This window comes from Cryptotermes secundus, unplaced genomic scaffold, assembly GCF_002891405.2.
Source record: "Cryptotermes secundus unplaced genomic scaffold, Csec_1.0 scaffold632, whole genome shotgun sequence".
Taxonomy (NCBI): domain Eukaryota; kingdom Metazoa; phylum Arthropoda; class Insecta; order Blattodea; family Kalotermitidae; genus Cryptotermes; species Cryptotermes secundus.
The window spans coordinates 1,655,310-1,675,270 of record NW_019738356.1 but is presented as its reverse complement, the minus strand read 5'-3'; positions in this window follow the sequence as shown (position 1 = coordinate 1,675,270).

The following is a 19,961-nucleotide window of genomic DNA, read 5'->3' as shown; positions in this document are numbered from 1 at the left end:
CCTATTTACCATTTTATCATTCGACCCTGAGAGCGTGATGAGCTGGGACAGCTCAGTCGGTATAGCGACTGGCTGTGGGCCTGAAGGCAGAGGGGTCGGAGTTTGAGTCCCAGTAGGGGGGAGATTTTTCTTCACCCCACGTCGTCCAGACCGGCTCTGGGGCCCACTCAGCGTCCTATCCAATGGGTACCAGGGGCTCTTTCGCCGGAGGTAAAGCGGCCGGGGCGTGAAGCTGACCATTCACCTCCAGCTAGTGCCGAGGTTAAGAAAATGTGGATCCATACATCCACTCCCCCATACTCCTTAATTAGTTAAGCACAGGGACAATTTTACGTTTTCTTTCTTCATTTATTTCTCGTGTAGCGTCCCTATGGCCCTGGCTTACCTCACCATCTTTCCATTTCTCAACTTTCTCCACATTCATCGTCGCTTTCCCATTTCATTCGACGTTTCCTGAGAATCAAAATGTTTTGAGATTTTCGCGTGCAAGATTGATCAGATTGAGGTGTACTGGCTTGTGACGCTGTGCAGCCTTGTGGAGGATGGAAGCCGGAGGAGGCGGCATGTCCCGAAACGTCGGCATCTGTCTACAAGTTTTCACCATATCACAACGCAGCAAACCACAACCTGTACTTAAAAATTGACCCGTTCAACGTCGCACACCAAGCAGGTTAGCGTAGAGGTAACACTCTACACACGATTCCGAATGGAGTTTAGTTCCAGTGTTTGTCCGGGAATTTGCTGTCCTGACTAAGGATTTTCTTAGTTTTCTTCAGTTTTCCAAGACAAATTCAGGAGTAGTACCTCTATTATGTCACGAACGCTTCCTTCCCGATCACTTCCAATTCATCACCTGTCTGTCATACAATTCCACCGTTTGTAGTCGAGATATTGGTAAGGTAAAAAGGTAAATTTCTCCCTGTCCAATGAAGACGTATGGAAGGAGTAGAGATATAGCTCCAACATTCTCGACCTCGACACTACATGCATGTGACCGGCCGCTTTACTCACTGGACCCATTGAAGAGGAGGCTGGGTGGGTCCCAGAGCCGGTCTGGATGCTGTGGAATAGAGATAAATCTCTTTGCCCCTACCTGGAATCGAACCCTGGCCGTCCAACCCGTAGTCTAGCCACTATACTGAGATATCCCGGCTTCTAGTCTAAATGCTGACAGCGGCGTAAAAGAAATTACAAAGAAAATGTTAACATAGGCCTGTTTACCAGACGTTGATAAGGTGGAGTTTACTGACAGCTGAAAATTTGATGTGTCTTGAAGGAGGATGAATCTGTATGCTGGGACTGTAGACATGCTGTGTAACTTCGGCGTAGGAGAACGTCTTTCACTGAGCTATTCTCTGGCTTGCACGCAGGAGCGCAGTTGGTTAAGTCACTATGCTACAAGCCGGAAGGTCGCGGTTCGGTTCCCGATGAAGTCATTGGATTTTTCAATTTACCTAATCCTTCCAGCCGCACTATGGCCCTGAGGTCGAGTCAACCTCTAACAGAAATGAGTACCAGGAATCTTCCTGGGGGCAAATGGCGGCCGGCGCGTAAGGCTGACAACCTCACCGCCATCTGTGAGCCGATTGTCTAGAAAATGTGGGAGCCTCGACGTCTCACAACCCTATGGGCCTCCACGGTCTGCTACAGGGATACCTTTACGTTTAACTTAACACCGCGTCCGTCAGACGTCGAAGCCGTCGAGTGTGAGCAATTATGAATTCAGTGAGCTGTCTCTCATTCAAGGCCAACGTGATTGCCTTGCTGGGGCGTGTTCCGCGCTTTGTCTGAGCTTGGGTCACTGCATTCAAATTGTGACAAATGAAATGCTAATAACAGATCTATTTATATCGCTTCAATGCTGTTCCGTTATTAACAGAAGTAAATATAGAGTCGCATGTCCTAGTAGTAAAAAATTCACGCCTTTTTTTTTTTTGCGAGGTCATATTGGTAATGACGTCATGTTGAATGGCCTTTCAGTTGTGAAAATAAGGAGCCGAGTTTATGTAGGATTTGAGGTTCTCACAGCGATGGTTGTGAAGAGTTCTCTCTTCTGGGATTATAACACTGTGTTATCTGTTGAAAGACAATGTACGTTTCGGAGGAACATGTCACTTCGATCGTTATTATAAAAGAGTAAGGTAGGCCGCACACCGGCATGCGTCAGGACATGTAACAGTCAAGACACGATGTCTGCGACATGACGGAAAGAAAGGAGGACAGTTGAAACGAATGAGGTTATGAAGACCGCCGCACACAGGTCTGAGTCATGTTGCTGACGTCAGCATGCTGACCAATCACGAATGAAGCAAGACTGCGTCTTTTTTCTCATGTCTTGATGCTTGTCTTGGCGCAGTTGGTGTGCGGACACCCTAAGACAAGAAACCAGCATGAAACAGACAGCAAGCATGCTGTCTGCTTCACGCTGATTTTTTGCTTTTCCTATTCTACCATCCTGAAAACGGATGCGACATGTTCCACCGAAGCGCTGGTTGACTTTTACCGGATTGCACGGCGTTATATCCGCATAATATGCGCTTTCAGTTTATATGTATATCTCCCTCTGCTTCCTCCTCTTCCTCCTCCTCCTCCTCCTCATCATCATCATCCTCTTCCTCCTCCTCATCATCATCATTATCATCATCGTCGTCCTCCTCTTCATCGTCCTCCTCCTCATCAACCTCCTCCTCATCATCATCCTCCTCCTCAACATTATCATCCTCCTCTTCCTCCTCCTTGTTAGTCACCAGTGCATCGTATTTTTCTGTAATTTTTCCTGTTTCATTGAACCGTGGGGTTTGATGTAGCGGTAAAATTTTGGACTTTCATCAGGGTGGTGCTTGGTTCGAATCTCGACCAGGGTGGTGCTTGGTTCGAATCTCGACCAGGGCACTGGCTCTCCTCACTGATGTTCTTCGTGGTTTTTCTTACTTCCTCCAGGGGGTGAGCACGCGGTAGCATAGTTGGTTGACGCACTATCCCACAAGCTTAAAAGTCGCGGGTTCAATTCCCTATGAGGTCATTGGAGTTTTAAATTGACCTAATCCTTCTAGCCGCACTATGGCTCTGGGGTCGACTCAGCCTCTAACAGAAATGAGTACCAGGAATCTTCCTGGGGATAAAGGGCGGCCGGAGCATAAGGCTGACACCTTACCGTCATCTGTTAGCCGATTGTCTAAAAAATGTGGGAGCCTCGACGTCTCACAAAGTTATGTGCCTTCACGGCCTGTTACAGGGATAGATACACCTTTCAAACTTTTACCTCCAAACAGGTGCTGGGATAGTATCCCACTTATGCCAAGACCGCTTCCTTCAAAATCCTTTCCAATTCATCCTTCATTAGTCATTCTGTTCTGTTCGACGTCATATTGTCTGGATGCTGAGAACTTCGTAAGATACTGATTGTACAGACACAGAAGTTTGGTAACTCAGTAAAACTGCGCCGTACATTTTCTGAACAGCTGTGCTGACCTTAAAGTTGAATATTCGGTAGCTGTACTTGAATCCATTCCAAGCATCAAAAGCACATGACAGAAACAATGCGTTTGTCTCTTGCATGAGAAGTTACTGGCCTTGCATCCATGGAGTGAGAGCAATAAATAAGCTACTGGGAGTCTGACGCACGGCAGAAACAAATGCGCCTAAGTATTTCTTAACGGACGTGCTCTTTCTCATACGGGTATGGAAACTAAAAGCGCTGCATTTATTGACCTCTATTTTCTCTGTGTAGTTCCTCGTGTTGACATAAGGGGAAATCTGTTTTACTTTATGAACATGGATATTTCAGACGAATTCAACAAATGAATTAACTCTCCCCCATAAAAGTAACAAGGGGGTACGTGGTAGAGTAATTGGTTGAGGCACTATGCTACAAGCCGAAAGGTCGCGGGTTCGAGTCCAGATGAGGTAGATTTTTTTTTTAATTCCCCTATCCTTCCATCGCTTTGTATGGGGCTGAAACTTGGACACTTAGGGCAGTAGATCAGAAACACCTGGAAAGTTTCGAAATGTGGTGTTGGAGAAGGATGGAGAAGATCAGTTGGACCGATTATATGAGAAATGAAGAAGTGTTAATTAGAGTCAGTGAGCAGAGGAACATCCTACACGAAATAAGAAAATGGAAGGCTAATTGGATTGGTAATATCTTACGCGGTAACTCCATTCTAAAGGAAATTATTGAAGAAAAGATAGAGGAGCGGATAGAAGTGACAAGAAGACGAGGAAGAAGACGTAACAAGATGCTGGATGACCTTGGGGACAGAAGAGGATATTTTCATTTGAAGGAGAAAGCTCTAGATCGCATAAAGTGGAGGAACTGTTTTGGAAGAGACTGTGGACCTGTCGTCTTGACAGATTACTGATGAATGAATGAATGAATGAATCCTTCCAACCGCACTGTGGCCCTGGATTCGACTCAGCCTCTAACAGGAATCGTCCTGGGAGGTAAAAGGCGGTCGGCGCGTAAGGCTGACAATCTCACCGCCATCTGTGAGTCGACTGTCTAGAAAATGTGAGAGCCTGGACGTCTCACAACCCTATGGGCCTGCACGGTCTGTTACAGGGATAGCTTTGCCTTTAGCTTTACCTTTACCATAAAATATTAAAATTTTAATGAGATCTGAAATTTTCTGTGCTGAACCTCGTTATGCCTAAGCGTGTGTTTTCATAAAGGCGCGTCCACATTGCTCTTGCTCGTGCTCGTGCTCGTGCTCTCCAGGCTTGTGCTCGTCGGGAGACTCGTCTGGTTTTTACTTGTGCTCGTAAATCTTCGTCCACACTACTTCAGTTGCTCGCCAGGGTTCGGCGCGCGAGGATTCGTATATTTACTCGTAGTGTGTATAGGCTGTATTCGTATTTTAATTTATTGGCTATAGTTTTTAAATTAAAAATTTTAAATTTGCTTGTCTCTTGACTTGTCATATCGTCCACATTACTCGCGAGCATAGCGTGTCACACGAGCACGAGTAATGTGGACGCGCCTTAATAAAACGTTGCCATATCTGTTTTATGACGTCATCTCTTAAAAATATACGCCAAGTACAAATTGTGACAATGAATATAATGAAACACAAATATAAGGTACATAAATATTTATTTAAATTCTTTGTTTGTGTTCTATTTAACAGCTCTGTCAGTAGGTCAGTGACTACCTTTCATGCAATCTGACTGTATGATCGAGTTAATTCCTCAGTATATTTTTACGTATTTATTGAACTCTGAAACTGGAGACAGGATGTTTAGCCGAAACATCGGTAACATCCACCAAGACTACCCAGAAGACAAAATCCCGACAAAAAATCACGCACATGGAAACGTCAAAAACTTTTGCTTACCCCCTCAGTTTGCAAACGTGTTAATTTGCACAGTATAGCAAACAGACTGTGTTGCCAACAGAGCAAATGAAATCGGCCTGGAGTTCGCTAAGTGGAAGTAACGAGGCGGAATGATCAGGCTCCACTCTTAGTACTAGACGTTGCTCTGTTTGTAATACCAGTAAAATGTAAAGTTGTCCCTGTGCCCTTAAACAAGGCCGCGCCATAGCTACAGCGGTTAGTCGCTGGCTTCCCACCGCGTCGGCCCGGGTTCGATCCCGGGTCTGGTCAAGTGGGATTTGTAGTGGACAAAGTGGCGCTGGAGCGGGTTTTCTCCGAGTACTTCGGTTTCTCCTGCCAATCTTCATTCCACCAAAGTCCCCATCATCATAATCATCCGGGGCAGGCTACAATAGGGTCAATCATTGGCCGCCGTGCCGAGTGGACCCAGTGGGACTCCACCCGCACTTACTTACGTACTCATGGAGCTGAGCCCTTCTAGAGGAGCCGCCAATTCTGCAGCTACTCAAGAATTTCCCAGCATTTTATGGAAACCGAAGGTTCATTATCGTGTTCACAAGAGCCCTCCACTATCCTGAGCCAGATCTATCCAATCCATACCATCCCATCCTCTCTCTCTAAGATCCATTCTAATTTGTCCACCCACCTACGCCTTGGTCTTCCCTGTGGTCTCTTTCCTTCTGGCTTTCCCACCAATATCCTATACGCATTCCTCGTCTCCCCCCATTCGTGCTACATGACCTGCCCACCTCATCCTCCTGGACTTGATCATTCTAATTATACTTGGAGAAGAGTACAAATTATGAAGCTCCTCATTATGCAGTTTTCTCCAACCTCCTGTCACTTCATCTCTCTTCGGTCCAAATATTCTCCTCAACACCCTGTTCTCAAACACCCTCAGTCTGTGTTCCTCCCTTAATGTCAGAGACCAAGTTTCACACCCATACAGAACCACAGGCAAAATTATAGTTTTGTATATTCTATTTCCACCCCCACTAAGCGAATTAATTAAACTAATTAAACACTAGGCGTATGGGGAAGTAGATCCACATTTTCTTGACCTCGGCACTAGCTGGAGTTGAGTTTGTAAGACCTGCATGTTTAATTATAAGTTATTAGCTAACTGAAGTCCCATTGCCAAGGTCTGCAGAAAATTTACACTCATGTCTAAACCAGCTAAAAGTAGCGGTATTGTCCTTTTGGCAGCGGTCAAACCTACGGCCGTTCAAATATCTATCTGAGGGCCAGATTTTAATGCAATTGCAAATTTCTTTCTTGCAAACAAATATATGTATGAATTACTTCATTTCTTAACTTTTTGACACGGTTTGATGGTATATTTAAATGCGTATTTTGCCTGTCTTTTGAATAAACATATTTCCGAAGATCTCTATTTATGCTGCACATTTTATTTTTAAACTGTTTATAATATATATATATATATATATATATATATATTAATGTTATGTTCAAATTCTTAATCATCATGTGTATACAATTTTTCTTTTCCGTATTAGGACATGCTGCATATTTGTCTCGCAACGTTTCGTCATACAAAGAGCAAGTTGAGTCTGGATTCATGTTTCTGTTGCAATACCCAGGACGGGACTCCCCAAGACGGGACTTCCCCGATCCCTCTAGTCGTAACTTGCCTTATGCGCATACCATCAGAGTCACAAAGGCATTCAAATGTAGCTGCTGGCAACATTATAACGAACGGGTTCTTCTGTGCCTGTTATCCGGGGCGATAATAAAATTCTAAAATTAGACACGATTCGTGCAGTTTCAAATGCTTGGGGGCGTCATGTGCAGTCATGTTCAGTTTTCGTCTTTAATTCAGGTACGACTTATCTACTCTTACTTACTTACCGAGCTGAGCCCTTCTTGAGGAGAAGCCAAATCTTCAGCTACTCAAGAATTTCCCCAGCATTTTATGGAACCCGAAGGTTCATTACCGTGTTCACAAGAGCCTTCCACTGGTCCATATCCTGAGCCAGATCAAGCCAATTCGTACCATCCCATCCTATCTCTCTAAGATCCATTTTAATATTGTCCACCCACCTACGCCTTGGTCTTCCCAGTGGTCTATTTCCTTCTGACTTTCCCACCAATATTCTATATGCATTCCTCTTCTCCCCCGTTCGTGCCACATGCCCTGTCCACCTCATCCTCCTTGACTTGATTATTCTAATTGTACTTGGAGAAGAGTACAAGTTATGAATTTTTTTGCATTAAGAGTACTCGATTTGTTGACACCTTGTGGTCTGAATGGCAGTGCAGTAACACAGAACAAGTGGCTTTAGAACTCGCTGTAAAAATAATTTGCCGGCCTAGGAACAGAGAACTCGGAACTGAAACGCGTGCAAAAGTTTGTTATGGCTGACGCATGTCCCCCGTTTCCGTGGTTTATTATTGTTACTTCGGTTGTTGCTCTGACCCACCTACCATTTTGTCTGCTGCAAATCTTTTAATAGATGCACTGGTTTCAAACATTACTTGTTTTTCTTTTCAAAAGTTCAGTTTCAGCACATGTTTGTGTTTCTAACCTCATTGTTCCAAACTGGGCGCCATTACCTTTCGGCCATATTTCTTGCAACAGACTACACATTCTCTTGTCTTCTCCCTTGAGCTCATCCACGGAAAGAAGTAGTTAATCTCAACACAAAGTATTGCTGGAATATCGCTGTTAGAAGCTAATCTCAACACTAAGTAGTGTTGGAATATCGCTGTCAGAAGCTAATCTCAACACCAGGTAGTGTTGGAATATCGCTGTTAGAATCTAATCGCAACACCAAATAATGCTGGAATATCGCTGTCAGAAGCTAATTTCAACACCAGGTAGTGTTGGAATATCGCTGTTAGAATCTAATCGCAACACCAAATAATGCTGGAATATCGCTGTCAGAAGCTAATCTCAACACCAAATAATGCTGGAATATCGCTGTCAGAAGCTAATCTCAACACCAAATAATGCTGGAATATCGCTGTTAGAAGCTAATCTCAACACCAGGTAGTGTTGGAATATCGCTGTTAGAATCTAATCGCAACACCAAATAATGCTGGAATGTCGCTGTTAGAAGCTAAACTCAACATCAGGTAGTGTTGGAATATGGATGTTAGGCTGGTTAGCATAGCGGTCACGCTCTCGACCTGAAGGGGGGGGGTGCTATGTTCCAATCCCGGCCGTAACGCCGGCTGTCCTGATTGAGATTTTCTATGGTTTTACTCAGTCCCGACGGACGGTACCTAGATTATACCACTACTCTCTCCTTCCAAATCCTTTCGAATTCATCATTCGTCTGTCATCCCACCATTCGACGCTATCTAGTCTGAGCTGCTAACAGCGTCGAAAACGAAGAAATATTTAATTTGTCGTTTTTGGATTACTAGCTTATAAAATACGCCGCAGTGTAGCAAAAGGCCATCGATGTTTCGGATGCACGTACATCCTCCATTTTCACAGACGATAAAGCTTCTGGTTGTTCTTATTCTTTGGCCCTGAAATTGAGGCATTATGTTCCTCCGAAACGTCGGAAGGCTTCTACGCGGCGTCACCCAGGACGACAGTAGGCCTACTCTTCGTGAATTCTTTTTTTATGTAGGTTATGGAAATGTGGGATGCTGTGTTGCATAAACACAAGGATCAGCAATGTGTAATTTATTTATACTTACGTATAAAATAGGGTATGCCTCCTATCCAATGGGTACCGGGGGTAAAGCGACCGGGGCGTGAAACTGACCACTGCCGAGGTGAAGAAAACTTGGAACTATACATCCACCCCCTCCCCGTACGTCTTCATTAAGCAGAGGGGCAACCTTTATAAGGAGTACATTGATATTGGAAAGAGATATGTATACTTATATAAAAATCCTTGTCAATGAAGATGACATTTCGATGAAGGGAAAATATTGTGACGTAAACGAAGAGTGCGTTTGATTTGAAAAGAAGAAACAAAGTTTTCAGCGACTGACGAGAACATCTGCACCTGCTCGCAGATCAGTTACGTGCTCTGTACGGAGTTGACTTGAGAGGACGGTGTTCAGCATTCAGTGATCTACATTTCTGGCACGTTCGGCAACGGAAAGCTGTAAACGTGCCCCTTAACTTAGGTCGTTCTTGTCTTGTCTGCCCGCATGTAATTACTTGAAAACAACTGGACTGACTGTCACGATATCTGATATTTTTATTAGCGGAAGTGTAATTAGTTGAGGCGCTAAGCTATAAGCCGGGAGGATGCGGGTTCGATTCCCAGTGAGGTCATCGGATTTTCCAATTGACCTAATCCTTCCAGCCGCACTATGGCCCTGGGGTCGACTCAGCGTCTAACAGAAATGAGTACCAGGAAATTTCCTGGGGGTAAAGGGCGCCCGGCGCCTGCGAGCCGATTGTCTAAAAAATGTGGGAGCCTCGACGTCTCACAACCCTATAGACCTCCATGTCCCGTTAGAGGGATAGCTTTACTTTTTGTACGTTAAAAATGTGCACATATATGCCGGTTGTGATTAAAATCACGTGACACTTGACAGGCTTTACAGTTGTTTCTGTACAAATCTCTTACGTAACTCGTTAACAATTTTTATCGGAGCGAAAAATCTTCCGGATAGAAGCCGTAGAGAGAAATGGATCACCTAATGTCGAATACACTCTTTCCCCTACCTCTTATATTCTTCGAGATAATCGAAAATATACCAGAATTGTTACACTGTGCGTACTTTTCCTGACTTATTGTTAAGATTACTGAGAATTTAAGTAAGTATTCATGCATGCTTTTTCACAGTATGTTCGTGTCTCTTATTAAGAAACGCCATGGATTAGATAAACTTGAGAAGCTGTTAGTCGCTCAGCTAATCTCTGCTACGTCTATGTATCCCAGGAGGTCTTTTACCTTCGTTATTATTTTTCTATCTATTGTTTGTTTAACGACGTTGTCAGTAGCTGAGATTATATGGCGTCGAATTGTTGGATGAATATTGTAGTGAATAATGAATTGGAAATGGTAGGGAAGGAAACGTTCATGACCTAATTTGAGGTCATATAACGCCATTCATCAGGAGGGACTGAGAGAAAGAACAAAAAAAAATCCCAACAGAAAAAGAAGACTTTCTGAGAAAATCGATAATTCGATTTCACGTTCCTGTTGGCCCGTTTGGCAGACATAACCCAATTTTCTTTTTTATTTCATGGGGTGGGGTGAGACTGAGTCTGCTTGGTACGTCCGCCACTATTTGGCCTATTTTACCACCCGGAATGACTGGAATGAGAATTGGCAAGGGAAACTGAAGCACTCGGTGAATGGCTCTCCCAATGCCAATTTGTCTACCACAAATCCCCCATGACATGACCTGGGATCGAACTCGGGCCGTCGCTTTGCGAAGCCGGCGACTAACCGCCTTAGCTATGGCACGGCCATTGAACCAAAATTAGTCTGCGCTATACCATCCGGTATAGACCTACCAATACCACATTTAGTCTAAATCTATTCGATAGTTTCGAGTGGGAAACATGTGGACTGATTCGACACGGTTTCCCAATAATTATTATTATATCTAATTATGTTCTCCTCCTCACTCTCTTCTCGGATATGAAACCATCTAATCTGGTAGAAATTTACAGACTTTTCCTAAGAACTAACTACCTCCATCTTCAGGGTAATAAATCTGTTTGCTTACAAGGTACTCCTTGACCCCAAAGATGAAGGAATTATGTTCCTCCGAAACTGACTATAGGCGTCACATCCAGGAGTCGTTCTGTGACCATCTCCCATCTCAGCGCTCGACAACCTAGCCCCCACGTGGACTACATAAGAAACTCCACGTGTTCTTGTCACAGACGCTACCTAATCGAAATTGGAGATGCGCATAAGAACGGCTGAAGATTATATTTGTCCATGAATTTAACACTCTTGATATGAATTTCACTGTCGGAGGAAGGTGAAGGTAAAGAGTTATTTCCGATATCACACGCGCAGGAAGGAGGCTGACATATCAGTTTCATTACTTCGTGTAAAGCATCTTTGTCTAGAAAACGTGGGAGCATCGACATCTCTCAACACTGTGGGCCTCGGCGTCCTGTTACAGGGATAGCTTTATCTTTTATACTTTGCTAAAACATTTATGTGTGTACGTCATAGCTCGAGTAGGCAGCCTCACGGAATAGGTCCCCTGTGTTCAACGAGATATCCATTATGTATGTTTAAAACTTTAAAAGACTGACGAGAAGAGAAAGTGAGTGTGGGGGTAGCGAGATACACTACATGGGGGGAGGGGGCAAGAAACACTACTTTTCTCCGGTTATGAAGCTCCCCAAGCAGTGTCTGTTCTTACATCTGAAAGAGAGAGAGAGAGGATGGGTCAGAATATGGAGATAAACTATAGTTAAAGGGGGCAAGAATTTCTTTTTTCTGGTTTGAATGTTCCCAGGCAGTGCCCTCTCGTCATTGTTGTAGAGAAAGTGTAAAGCTCTAGGAAGTGAAAAGGTAAAGTTTTAGGATGTGACATTTTATTGTGAGCATGTGAGAGACGTCCTCCTGGTCAAAGTTAAAGTCAGTGAGTCAGTCAATCTTGGTGTCGAGCCCAATCTGGGACTCATGACCAGATATTTATTACTGTTTGACAGTTTAGGTCTCGTTATTGTGGGGCGCCCTCTCTGACGAGAGGACAGGTCTGTCTTTTGTAGAGTCATTGTCTGCAGTAGTAAGTCATTATGCTCGTACCTCACATGAAACACATTACGTCTCCGCTAAAAAGCCCAATCACATAATGGTTTTTAGGAGAACAATGACTGTTTATTGCTAAGATCCAAAAATTCACAAATACATTCCGTGGGAGAAATGTAGAAGTGGTAAATATAGGAACCACTTGGCTTTAAAAGAGATCTCTCTCTTATTGACTTAGCATTCAGTATGTAAAATCGAACAGGTATCTTGTAGTTTTGCAGACAACGATGCGTTTCATTGGCGCCCACTCCAGTCCGTTTTGCTGTGCAGTATTTACTGATTGTGTCTTATCTAACATGTTATCGTATAGGTAAAGGCTGTCCAATGGCGTGATCATACGGGTTTATATATATCTAAATGAGACTTCTGTTCAAGGTTAATTTACCATGAGCGTATGTGGTCGACCAGTTCTCATGGCGCGCCCAAGTCTTGTAGCTGCATGGAAACAGTTCTATTCAAATCCACGATTCACTACACAGACATGTCATTCTAAGTCTCAGCATGCGGCCCTAACAAGATTCGCTATCCCTGGCATAACAAAAAAAACTCCGTGGTTGTAGTCCGCAAGTGAACTATACGGACAACTTTAGCAGATAGAGGGTGTCGCGTGGTTGACGCAACGAATCCCCACGGCCATTAATCTCGGATTTCTAGACCGGAGCTACCACTTTTCCATCGAGTAGCTCCTCAATTATCCTCACGAGGCTGAGTGGACCCCGTTCCAGACTCACTACTTCTCAGAAAACCTGGTAGCGCCGGGAATCGAACCAGGACCTCGGGATCTATAGCCAGGAACTCTGACCACTAAACCACTAGACCACAGAGGCGGTCGCTATCCCTGACTTAGGCATTTGAAATAGTGTCGTCAAATAGAGCAATAAACAATAGATGGGCATAGAGTTTCGTACTAGAATTGACGGCTGAATAAAGTTTTGAAATTTTGCAAGTTACCAACGCAAAGTAAGAAAGGTCGCGGATTCGATTCTCGATGAGATAATTGGATTTTTCTATTGACCTAATCCTTCCAGCCGCACTATGGCCCTGGGGTCGACTCAGAATCTAACAGAAATGAGTACCAGGAATCTTCCTGGGTGGTAAAGGACGGCCGGCCTACAAGGCTGACAATCTCACCGCCATCTGTGAGCCTATTTTCTAGAAAATGTGGGAGCCTCGATGTCTCACAAGCCTGTGGACCTCCACGGCCTGTTAAGCAGGGATAGCAGAGTAGGTCTGCTAACAAGCAGGAGTTCAGTCTGTTCATAAAGGCGCGTCCACATTACTCGTGCTCGTGCTCGAGTGACTCGCTATGCTCGCCAGTAATGTGGACGATATGACAAGTCACGAGACAAGCAAATTTAAAATTTTTAATTTAAAAACTATATCCAATAAATTAAAATACGACTGCAGCCTATACACACTACGAGTAAATACTATACGGATCCTCACGCGCCGAAGCCTGGCGAGCAACTGAAGTAGTGTGGACGAAGATTTACGAGCACAAGTAAAAGCCAGACGAGTCTCCCGACGAGCACGAGTAATGTGGACGCTCCTTAAGCCGCGTGATTTAAGCATCAACAATCGAACTTGCGTTATTGCAAGTTAACGCCTGGCCCCTGTACACTGTTGTGACCTTGTTCTCTGGCAAAAAAAAAAAGAGAACAGGCTCAGGAATTAATATATAATATTCATGAGTGTGTGCTTAGGCAAGTCATAGTTAATTTTTATATGCAAATATATTTAATAGAACCATCTGAATTCACCGAAAATATCAACTCTCCGAAATGTTTAATTTGGCATCACTGTATGCTCTCTTTCCTTGCTTCCTTTTCTCTCCTTCACTTCATTCTAAACCACAGTACATGCACGCCTCAGTCGCCAGCCTTGGTTGTCCCCTGTTGGTACAGTTCGTGTCTGACGCAGAGATATTGCTGGGTTTATGCGATTCATCTCGAGCACCGCGTTGCTAGGCGGCTGGTTAACGAGATAGGCTCCTCCTACGCGCCCATCTCTCCTGCTCACAGCTCATTTCTTTGAGAGAAATGTGGAGGATAAAAAGACGAGGGATCTGCTCTATAATAATAATAATAATAATAATAATAATAATAATAATAATAATAATAATAATAATAATTTGTGATATATTATAAATTATCAATAAATTTCTTCACCATCCAACCGAAGGTTTTGGTAACTCTCTAGACCGAAATTCCTGAGGTAATTGGTTCGAATCTCACTCAGAGACATTGGCAATCCTAACGTGGCTTTCTTGAATCACTCCAGGCAAATCCAAGGATAGTACCTCGAAGAGGCCACGACCACTTCCTTTCACATCCTTTTCATTAGATCTTTCATTTATCATTGCTGGAAACTGGGATAGCTCGGTCGGTATAGCGACGGGCTACGGGCTGCACAGCCGTAGTTCGAGTCCCGTCAGGGGCAAGAGATTTTTCTCTGTAAGATTTGAGGTTTACACAGCGGTTAATGCCGTCTTCTGGGAACGTATCGCCTCCATCTTCAGGGTATAAGAAATCCACAAGCGATGAACCAGCGTGAAAAGGCATCTGAAGATGGAAGCGATACGTTCCTCCGAAACGTCGGTTAACAAATATCTACACGGCGCCACATCCCAGAAGACGGCATTCTTCAGGTTTTTCTCTACTCCACAGTGTCCAGACTGACCCTGGGGTCCACCCAGCCTCCTATCCAATGGGTACCGGGGACTCTTTCCCTGGTGGTAAAGCAGCTGACTGTATCCCAGGCTACATTCCATCGAATTTTGGAATGATGGTCGATAATGAATTGGAAAGAATTTGGAAGGGGTCGTTGCATAATTGAACTAATATCACATACTTCGGGAGACCAATGAAAACCACGAAGAACCTCAGTAAGAATAATTGGTGTCCTGGCAGAGATTCGAACGCAGTCCCTTCATAACACAAATCAAGATCGTTACAACTGCAACCAACTAAACTGGTAATAAAGCAATAAATCAATAAATAAAATATCTTCATTAGCCACTTTGACGTCACGGGTTTTCCATTGAAATACCGGCCTATGCCATTGCATGTAGCAGAGAACAGCCAGAGCGTATAATTATGAATGTAGTTATCCATGAAAGCGTAACCAAGTATTGTTGACTGCTCTGTCTGACGTCAGAGGGCCTGTGAGGAGCTGATGTGAATTGCGTAGGGCGGAAATCAAGCAGGTTGCTCACTAGGGTAGTTATGGCTCCATATTCGTGTAAAAGTTTTAATTTATGTTCCAACTGCAGTAAGTATAATTGTAATAATCACGCCAATAAAAAAGGAATAACCAAAAATGAGGTAGAAATATATTTTATAATTATATATAAAGGGGGGAAAAGAGTCCCAGTAGCATTAAACATTTTGAAGCCTGAAATTCGTCTAAATTATATTTAAAAATTCAGTTTTCACAGAAAATAATTTCCATTACCTCTTTTTTTAATTCCCATAGTGGGGGTGGAGTCCAGCTGGGTCCACTCGGCACGTCGGCTACTGATTGGCCTATTGTTCCTGCCCCGGGTGATTATGATGATGGGGAAATTGGTGGAATGAAGATTGGCAAGGAAAGCCGAAGTACTCGGAGAAAACCCGCCCCAATGCCACTTTGTCCACAACAAATCCCACTTGACCAGACACGGGCTTGAACTCTGGCCGCCGAAATGGGAAGCCAGCGACTAACCGCTTGAGCTATTATCTTTATAAAGGAAACTTGATAAGTTATGGTGTTAGTGAAATAATGCATGTTTAGTGATAGCATAATGCGAAGCACGTAACTGCACTGTGTGAGCGAAATGCAGCTTATCATAGCGTTAAGGCAGATGATACCGTTGCACTTCACGGCATTGAATCTACATTCTATATACTCTGGGCTAGTAATGCCTTACTAATTTAAAAACAATTAAAATAAATAATGAGAAAAACTAATCACTACATATTGAATATTGGATACAACACGGACAGCAAAGAAAACACCGCTTCCAACAGTTTTCTATTGTCGCTTGTGTATAAGTATTCGGGAATGTGATTACCAAACCGTTGCCTAGCAACGTTAAGGGGGGGGACAAACAGCAATGCCACCTCATAAGTCTCTTTTTATTCTTTTCCGAAATGAGGAAAGTAGGCTAAAAATAGCGGCGTGTTTGTGAAAAAAAAAGCTGCATTTTGGTATTCCCAATGTACCTAGTTTATTCGTACTTTAGGGGCGTTCCTTATCGATACTGCTCCGTTCCTCATGCATTCGAGTGTGATTACGAATTGTATGATTATTGCTCAAGGTGTGTCGACATGCATTTAGGAAGATATAGTAACTTAACTCGTCTTGATTTTAAACAGAATAGCTGATTCTGATCTGGCATTACTTCAGGCTTAAAGGCAAGGTGAAGTTGTTCCTGGGCATGTACTGTCTTCGCTCGCTTGGAAACCGGGATTGTGGGTTCGAATCCCACTCAGGGCATGGATGTTTAGTTTATGTGTATGCGTTTTCTGTGTTTGTGTACAGGTAGAGGCCTTGCGACGAGCTGATCACCGGCCCAAGGAGTCCTACCGAATGTGTAAGATCTAGAAAAACCGAAGTGAACGGAGAAGTTCAGGGAGGTAGGCCTAGGCCCACTGAGGCTGTAGTGCCAAGGAAAAAAAAGTTGTTCCTGTGCTTAATTAGTTAAACCCCACACCATTAAGACATATGGGAGAGTGTAGATGTAGTTCCATTATTCTTGACCTCCACACTAGATAGTGGTGAGTGGTCAGCTTCACGTCTCGGCCGCTTTATCCCAGGGAAAGAGGTCATGGTATCCATTGGATAGGAGGCTGCGTGGGGCCCAGAGCTCGGTCTAGACACTGTGGAGTAGAGAAAAAACATCTTGCCTCTGTCGAGAATGGAACCCTGGCAGTCCAGCCCGTAGTCCTTCGCTATGCTGACTGAGCTATCCCGGCTCCCACGGTGTAAGTATGGAACTGTTTATTTGAGCAAGTACAAATCAGTTAATCTCGTGGCTGTCAGTCCATATGAGGGTGCCGCTGTATTCCTGGTCAGTAGTCGAAAGGTGTGAGTGAGTTGATTTGAGAGCCCTAAAGTCAATATTCAATTTGTTCAAAATGTATGGGATCAAGTCGGCCTTTAACGAAGGTAGGGCGTGGAAGTCCTGAGCCAAGAGCCGGTATATTGTAGGCAGTTTTGTAAATTTTCGAAAACCTATGGGCAAGTTTAAATCGGGAGCTTCAATTACAATTCAAGTACAAGCTTCAAGTACAATTAGAATGATCAAGTCAAGGAGGATGAGGTGGACAGGGCATGTAGCACGAACGGGGGAGAAGAGGAATACATATGGAATATTGGTGGGAAAGCCAGAAGGAAAGAGACCACTGAGAAGACCAAGGCGTAGGTGGGTGGACAATATTAAAATGGATCTTAGAGAGATAGGATGGAATGGGATGGATTTGATTGATCTGGCTCAGGATAGGGACAAGTGGAGGGCTCTTGTGAACACGGTAATGAACCTTCGGGTTCCATTAAATGCTGGGAAATTCTTGAGTAGCTACACAATTGGCGGCCACTGAAGAATTTTAAGACTGGTAGATAGCGGTGCAATTTCCTTACACAGCGTTAATCGGTTTGTTTTTGTATCGGAGGCGTAGTATGTTTCCTGTGAGGTAGGAACTGAATCTGTAAATGATTTAGATGAATATGCAGCCCTTCCAAAGTTCCTATCAAAATTAATCCCTATCATATGAAGCAAAGCCCCGGCTCAACTTCTCTCCTCTTCTCATAGAGAGTCCACTTCATAACTCTTTACCTTCTTCTCTTCCCAACGCTTTACCTTTTCTCAAACTTATATGTAGCAAAAGGAGAAGCGGGCAGTGCCTGGGGTCTTTCAAAGCCGGAAGGAAAGAAATGTTTCTGCCCCCCGAATATGGTTCCTTTTTCACTACTTACCCCCAACTTTCTCCCTTCAGTCTATTTTTCCAAACTGTACAATTGTACATTAATTCAGAAAAACCAAATTATGACACCTTTGACTCGAGCCACTATTTCTAACCATTCTGACACCCCAAGCCGATCTTCACGGCGTCTAAGTGTGGCGACAGAATTGAAGCGAATGTGGAAACAAGTGCCAGCCTGGCCGGGGTCGTCGGACCATGGTGATAAAGGTAGCAGCTGCAAACAAATGAAAACCACGTTTTGTGTCACTGCAGGAACAAAGCGATGTGAGTCACAGTGTTATCGGCCCACACGGCAGCTCCGTGAGTGTCAGAGGCCTGATCTGATGCAATACACGTACTCTCTAATTGACCACCATATTCGTGTGGCACGGGTTGCGTTTTACTAGCTTACTTCACTTATTTTGGAAAAGAAAAAACGAAAGAAAACTTATCACCATGCTGCCTGTGTGTCTGTGTACCCATTCATGTCTGCCCACCTATCTGTTTATCCGTCTGTCTCTGTATCCGTTCGCGTCTGTCCATGTGTCTGTGTACCCGTTAGTGTCTGTTCATCTGTCTGCGTATATCCGTTAGTGTTCATCTCTGTATCCGTTAAGTGTCTGTGTATCCCCCCTAATTTTTGTAGGGAAGATTATGCGATCACTTTGCTGTGTCCCCTCCCCCCAATTTGGAAGGAAGTGGTCGTCGCCTAATTTGATGTCGCGGCCCAGATTCGAACCAAGTACAGCGTTGCCACTAGACCACCACAGTATAAGCCCGTATGTGAAGCGGTACGTATTTAGTGTTCCCTTTCTACCGACATTGAATACGCCTGCTTCAGTTCAACAAGGACATTCATGCAGAGTGGCGTTACTGTGCCACGGAGCGTGGCGAGTAAGTTTTGTGAGGCATGATTCACAGAGCCGCTGTGTATAGTTTACAATGCTTAGTGTTTATCTGAGCTGTATTTGCGTCCAGGTTGCCAGTTCTACCTGCTCTCGTTCAATTAACCCGCAGATAATCGCAGCGACCGGCGTCACATGATCAGTCACGTGGTTACATATGCACCCATCTCATTATTAGGCTGAAAGCAGAGGAGACAACTCTTTTGTAGAAATTCGTTAGTTCAGTGTCCTGGTGCTTGAAACGCTCTTTCTTTTATCGTTTTCTTGAGAATTATAATAAAATATTTTTGTAGCTCAGTCGGTATAGCTACGGGCTACGGGCTGGACTGCCAGGATTCGAATTCCGACAAGAGAAAGATTTTTCTCTCCTCCATAGCATCCAGATTGACCTCCTACCCAGCGAGTACCGGGGGCATTTTCCCCGGGGGTAAAGCGGTAAGGGCTTGAAGCTGACCACTTACTTCCATCTATTGCCTAGGTCAAGAATGATGGAGCTATACCTCCATTCGTCGACACGTCTTCGTGTCGCAGGGCATAATTAATTAAGTAGAGGGGAAACTTTGCCCTTGTTTTTACCTAGAACCGTTTTGTGAGGGTCACGCGGTAGCGTAGTTGGTTGAGGCACTATGCTGCAAGCCGGAAGGTTGCTGGTTCGATGCCCGATGAGGTGGATTTTTTCAATTGACCTAATTCTGGGGTCGACTCAGCCTCTAACAGAAATGAATACTAAAAATCTTCCTCAGGGGTAAAGAGGGGCTGGCGCCTAAGGCTGACAACCTTACCGTCATCTGTGGTCCGACTGTCTAGAGAAAATGTGGGAGCCTCGACGTCTCATAAACCTATGGGCCTTCATGCCCTGTTGCAGAAATAACATTGCCTTTTTACCTTTACCATTTTGTGAGGTTTTCATATCCTCATAAGCCCACCTAACTTCGAAAATGAAATTAGTATACTTTCAACCACATAATAAAATGGAAGGTGAGGATAAACGTCTGTTTATCAGTTCTGATGCTACAGTATAAATTTACTCATCACTCATAATTTTCCTCAGAAAAATATATCTAA